Raw genomic sequence first — 7,161 nt, 5'->3', positions numbered from 1 at the left:
TGTAGTGAACCTGATCTGACCCTGATCTGACCCTGATGACCTCAAATCTATCAGATGGACAGAGACTGTTATTTCATTGATCTGAATACAGTTTGAGCCATCTGGTGACTCTCTTTCTTGAATTAATCAAGCAGAAAAGACAATTTTTATGATCATCACTGTTTTACAAATGTTTGATAATCAAATTGTGTTAGTTCACTCAATGCTTACAGGTTGAAGAGAACTACTCATTTTTATTTTACATAAACAGTAAGTAATGATTTTTATTCCTCATTCAAAGAAGAAATCAGATTAATATGCATTTCTTGATTTTTCTGTCTGCAATGTAAGTATGTTAAAGGTCGGTTTTCGGTCAACTAAAATGTTTACCGAGAAAGATGTCATGTTTAAACTTTTTCAGAAGATTATAAGTGTGAGACTCCACGAAGTCTGCTTTTCTGCAATAATCTCTCTGTCAGTTGTTGAACAATCTCATTCTCTGACCTTGGCTTAGATAACATCTTACGTCACAAAAACACACCTCTTTCTGGTCCATCCACGAATCAGAAAGCTCTAAAGTGAACCCGGAAGTCAACTCATTTAAAATATGGCAACTTCCCAGTTCATGTTAGAATTCCAGAGAATTCCAGAGAGTTCCAGAGAATCAAGGAGAATCAAGGAGAATCTAGATGAAGAATTTGAGAGTCTAAAGAAGTTCAGAGTCTGAAGACTCTGATGTCTGATGGGGAAAACTCTGATGTCTGAAGCCCAGAGTGCTTCCGTTGGAATACAGAATACAGGGACGATGTTGGGATTATAACTTCTGTTTGAACAAACCACGTACGACTCTCTGAGGGTTTGGCAGTTCTCACGGAGACGCTGAAAGGGTCTGAAGGATTCTATACCGAGCTGATTCACGTCAACCAGGTAACAGTTTCTTCTTCGACTAAAGTGTACCGGAGGCAAGCTGAGATCTGATGGAGCGTGCACGTTCTGACAAACAGATTAATTCCCTCACATATCTCTCTGTAAGATAAATCTCCATTTCATCTTAAACTCTGCTTTCTCTTAAAATCAGTACAGATATTTTAGAAATATCTGAAGCAAAGTCCTCAATCACCGCCGCGTGATTGAAGCTCATTATCTGTGAAACTTGTCTGTTATTATTTTCATATTTTGCCAAATTAATGTAAATGTTTGATGTTAAACTTTGATTCTGAAAATAAATGACCGCATTCATTTTGATGGGTCAAAGATAATAACGTCTCTCGTTCGCATTTCTGTTAAAATTCAATGCACGACATTACACAGTCAGAAAGATGAGGAACTCGTGAAAAAGTATGCATATATATCTCGTATATGTACTACTACATATTGGTGGCCCGTAAAGTCTCATAAATGACTGTGAATACGTGTAAAGATTGATTTTTTTCATGTTGGCATATAAGAAAAATAACAGTTTATCAGCTGTGATTGAAACGCAGCCGGAGCTGCGCGCTTGGAGCTCGGCTCTGCAACTTACGCTGTGTTACGCTACATGTTTTAAGCGTGTTGGTCTGTGATGCTCAGGAAGCTCACAGAAAGCTGAAATAGTGTCATAAGTCTTCATGAAAGCTGAAATTGTACGCTGTTAAGAGAAGGTAAGCTGACTTTGATCTGTGGAAACGTATTCTGTTTAAACAGACAGGGGGTTCTGCTCAGACCCGGTTCTGTGGACCGGCTCGTTTCTGGAAAAACTTGGGACGAGTTGTTTGGATAGCTAGAAAGACGTTTTGAGACCGGAGTTGCAGACTCCGGGCAGCTCAGAGTTAATCGTTACAAATTTTAACAGAAAAAGTGCATTTTGACAGTTTACAAGACGAAAAAGTTGACGAACTCATGTTCACGCTAACCTAACATGCTGGCTAAAACGCTTTCCTGATTGGTTGAATATTGCTGTGGGAGCGCTCTGATTTGCTGAGAAGGTTGACTGACGTGCCTACGTCATCTCCCCTCACCCCTGCGCTGCTCTGTCATTGGTGATTTCAGTCACGTGACCCGGATGTGATAATTCGTTTTCATAGGGAAATAAAATCTGCTTTTTAAAGCTGAAAAGCGCCTTTAAAGTGATTTTGATACGCTGGCTAAGTGCTTCGAAGCATACTCGCTGAAATTTTGCCACGTTAGAGTTTAAAATTCGTCATTAAATGATGTTTTTAAACAACGCTAGCGATGCTAATTTTAAGCTAACAGCTAACGACTGGATGAATGACGTGTCACGTCACTCCCCCATGTCGGAAATGAGCTTTGCCGTGCTTAAAATCACTAAATAAAGCTGCATATGTCCCATAAAACTCGTGTTCATGCATAACAGTCGTGCTTGTTGAAATTACGCCACGTTTACGCTTAAATTCGTTCAGAAATGTTGATTTTAACTGAGTTTAGCCGAAGCTAACTTTAAGCTAAGCGGCTAACAACAGGATGTCAACCGAACGTCACAGGAAGTCGTCATAGACTCCTGCTGGTAAAAAGCTAAACACTGCACCCTCCTGGAGAAACTTAGATCGCAGTTTCACTTCAGTTGTAGGTAAAGAGTGAAATTAAACGTTCTTTTTATTTATGTAAGGCATTTTTGAGTTAAAAAACTTCTTCAAAACTGAATAATCACTGTTATCTTGCATTTTAAAAAGTAAGAGGTATTTATGCAAAGAAGCATTTACCAAAAAGATTTTATTCACTGATAATTCCTTAAAAAAGGTACAAAATAAAATTAGAAACTTTTTAAAAGATACGGTTCAAATATTCACAGAGTTGAACAGTTTACTCATTTTGCTTGAAAGATAATACACGTTTAATTGCAAAATCACTAAATAAGAGTAAACTTATCAGGAAAAAGAGATTTTTCTGTTTAAGTTGCCACCTAAACAAATACATCTTCCTATTTAATTTTAAATAGAGGATGAGACAGGAGAACAGGAATAACAGTTTTTCTGAAGGAAGGACTGATTAATCCTGATACATCATCAACTTTTCTTTTTCTTTTCACAACTTAGTTATATGAGTAACTGTTAAAATAGCAAATTTCTGGAACAGAACGGTTTAAAAAACGCTTTAAACTGATTTGCTGTGAGACTTTTTAGAAAATTGCAGGTTTATAAAAAATTCAGTGCTTTAGAGTAAAATACACTAAAAAGCGTTTGGTAACTTAGTATCTGTTGAAAAATAAGCACAAAAAGTAACACTGCCAGAAGAGCATTTACTTAAATATTCATGAATTGGGGTAAAACCTGAGAAAGGTACCCACATTTGAATAAGTTGACTTATAACAGTACTTCTGTGTAAACCCAAAAAGCTAAAAATAGTGTGAAAACTCATTGACTCGAATACAAATATTTACCTGTAAAATATCTGAAGCTTGCAACTGTTTTTAAACAGATAAATTGCTACACAGTGAAAAACATGACAGGTGTGTTAGGGAAAGATTTTGATGCTTATGGGATAAGGGACTGTTTAAAGAACGCGTTGAAGCTTCTGACAGATTCCTTACATCCATATGATAAACAGGCAGAGCGCATGAACCCAAAAGAGTTAGTGGACAATCTGAAGGAGGTTGCAGAAAGTGTGACCTCTACAGAAATTACAATGCCAAACTATGAAAAGCTGGCTAAAATTGCAATTTTGCTGAAAGAATCATTCTATACGGTTGTTGACAAAGCTGATTACCTTGCAATAAGGTTAAACAGTGAAAAAGAGGTGGTTCAGAGAATTGAAGAACACTTCCTTCAATTTAAAAGTGAACACGAAATCCTCACAAGAAAACATTCTGAACAGATGTTTCAATCACAGCAAAATGCAAATGCAGAAATTGATTCGCTGAATAGCAAAATAGATGTGCTTAACAAAGATCGGGAAGAACTCAGAATGGATAAACACATATTGCAACAGCTACATATGCGTCTAAAAAGTGATTATTATACATCACAGGAACGCTTAAAAACATGTGAAGAAAAACTACGAGCGGCAACAAACAAGATTTCTGACGTGGGGCGAGTTGAAGACCGTGGACAGAGTCCAGGCCACCCACATACACCTCAGAAAGACATTGTTGCACCTCCTGCTCGTGATCCACCCTCACCTAACGTGGCAGGAACAGACCTGAACAGGTCTCCTCCACAAAACATGCAACAGAGTGCATGGAAACTGTCTCCTTCAATGGATGATTTGCAAAAAATCTCAAAATATGTACAACGTTTTGTACCTGGACAAAAAGGCTCATCTGGAACAAAAGCATACCTCAGAGAACTGGAGTTCAGATTGAGATCTTATCCTAATGCTATGGTAGAGGATAAGATCAGTCTGATACGGCTCACTTCGGACAGAGAGGTGTTCACCTTCATCGAGCGTCTACCTGATGCAACGAGAAAGGATCACAAACTTCTGTGTGAAGCTCTGATCAAAGAGTATGACCCCTGCACAGGACCTGCTGGTTTCCCAGCCGCAGACAAGGTCACGCAGGGTAAAGATGAACATCCAAAGGTTTATTACAAAAGAATCTTCCAAGCTTATTTTGGTTTCAGAAATGAAACCGGAATGGAGGAAGAAGAAAATTTTAAATTTGTTTTCAGCAAAAATCTCCACACTGACATACGCATGTCAGTACTAATTATGGCAAATTACAGAGAAAAATCCATAAATGAGATTAAACAGTGTGCTGTGAATGTATTCGAGGCACGTTCTCATGCTAAGACGCCCATAGAGGTGTTTCCTGGTGTAAAGGTTAAACCCCACTCCCTAGAAATGGAAGGAAGGCGTGCGACGCCACCTCCTCCTAAAACAGGCGAGAAAAGGCAGTATTTTCAGACTAACAAACCGCATAATGAAGGTGCACGCTGGGACAAAAAGGCTCCTCTTTCAGAGGATGAACGTGATTATCGTATATGGGACATGCGTAGGACGCAAGAATATGGGAACCGAGAGGACCCATATTATCAAGGGAAATCCGAAGAGGAACCCCCAAAAGACGTACCTAGCCGCCTCCCACCTCGGACGAAACGTCCCGAGGCGAAAAAATCACAAAAGTTCCAGGAACAAGGCCCTAAACCTCTGAGCTCGGAAGAGACAGAGGAAATGCAAAGGTTTTTAGACACTTTGATACACGCTGAAATGGGAACCCAACCAGGAGCACAATGTAGTGATCTGATCGCTACTAACTCTGAAGGCGCGAATGACAACATTACAGATGTCGGTGAAACACACCAAGACATTGCTGTTGCTGCCTCCAACAACCCCTCATCGGACGAAGGGGGGATAAACTCATACACAAACGATGACGAGTCATCGCAAACTGAAAACTCAGAACCTGACCTTCATGATTTTGAACTAGGCATCCCAGTTCTGGGAGGACTCCCAGATAACCTGGTACCGAGTCAAGAAGCTGGGCCAGTATGTTTCACGAAACCATCACAGGCCATCGCTCTTTTCTCAACCAATGATGTCGACCAAGGACCTCAAACCTATGGTGCCTTGCCCATAGACAGGTCCGACGACTCAGAAAAGGATTCGTTGGAGCTCCCCATGGAGCAAGAACCCTCATCAGTCTCATCACAGATTGAACAGGTGGTCGCTCAAGCTGACACTCTGACATCTGATGAAGAAAGAGACAACATTCGCCAAGTTCTTTTAAAATATGAAAAGTCAATTTCAACTGACCCAGACATCATCCAACTTCAGAAGTTGAATGATCCTGCAATTAACTCGATGATACTGTATCTGACTGACCCAGACAAATACACTCCATCGAAAGTCAAACTGGATTCCAATCCAGACCTAAAAGTCCTCTTTCAGCTGCGCAAACAGTTAAAACTACTCAAGGACAACCTAACTTTAGCTCATGGAGCGACGTCCTCACCCGTGTTCGCAGTCTCCCATGACCGAAGGGGGGTGACGCCAGTTAGGATAATGCTACCAGACGCGATAACATGATCAAATCTGACATTCAGAGTGAGTGGCGCACCGAAACGTTGTTTCCTAGTTGCTTAATCACTGCTTTTGTCGATGTTGAAACGTTGTTTAACTGGTTGCTTAGTTACTGTTCTTGTCGATGTTGAGACATCGTTTAATTGATTTTGGTTGTTTCTGAGGTAAGAATGAATTTTGTTGTGTAGTAAGTTAGAGACTAAGAAGCCTTTGACCATGCCAACATGCAGTTCATTCATTAAATTGCAATCCTTTCGGAGTCAATGTATATTATTGCTACCTTAAGTACCATAATCTACATTGATCTCACAACGCTTAAGCCGAACCTACTCGAACAATTCTATTCGGGGGGATAGCTAATTCTTTTTGATAAGTCTCGCCATAGACTTCCAAAACATTTATGGGAAAACCAAACACCCAATCTCAAGTCGTTCGTCTAGAAGACAACAGACAATTGCACCAAACTATATTTTACCATGTAAAGCTAACTTAAACCAAGTTAGAAATGGAAAAATAGTTTGGAACCCTTTTCTATAGGCTTAAACCCCTGTAGTTACCCCTTATCAGCATTTTCCACCCCTTAACTGGTAGTTGTAGCTGTTCCCAACCATAATAGCTTACACACCAGGTGCATATAGTTTAAGGCCTTATGTAAAATCCCCTTCATAAGCCCACCTTAAACCACATAATTGCATGACACATTGAACCAGAACGGCACAGGCTGGACGTCGCTGGAGACAACCTTCGCTGGAGGCGACCTGCAATCCTGACGTTGGTCTCCACTCTTCATCCAGTGGCCGCATCTTCAGTTCAATCCAAGGGTACCCCTCTGTATGCTGATTAATCAACACTTCCAATCGTTGTGGATTTACCGTTGTGGATTATATGACTTTTTCCAATGGATTACAGACTCTGTTTCCAAGGGGTTAAAGCATTGCTACAATGGAATTATCGAGACGATATGGAATTATAATCAATACAATGGAATACCAAGAACATTGTGGAATTACCTTGACTTTGTTTCCTTGCTGGATTACTTCTGACTTTGGTCTTCCTTGCTGGATTACTTTTGACTTTGGTCTTCCTTGCTGGATTACATCAAGCTCAAGGACATTTGAAGGTCTAAGTTCACGGTTGGAATTCATCCCCATGGACAGGTGATGATTTCCAAAGGGGGGACTGTAGTGAACCTGATCTGACCCTGATCTGACCCTGATGACCTCAAAT

The sequence above is a fragment of the Nematolebias whitei genome, chromosome 13 (assembly GCF_014905685.2).
Source record: "Nematolebias whitei isolate Nwh7 chromosome 13, NemWhi1, whole genome shotgun sequence".
In the NCBI taxonomy this organism is placed as follows: Eukaryota; Metazoa; Chordata; class Actinopteri; order Cyprinodontiformes; family Rivulidae; genus Nematolebias; species Nematolebias whitei.
The sequence above is the reverse complement of the archived record's forward strand: the minus strand, read 5'-3'. Positions refer to the sequence as shown.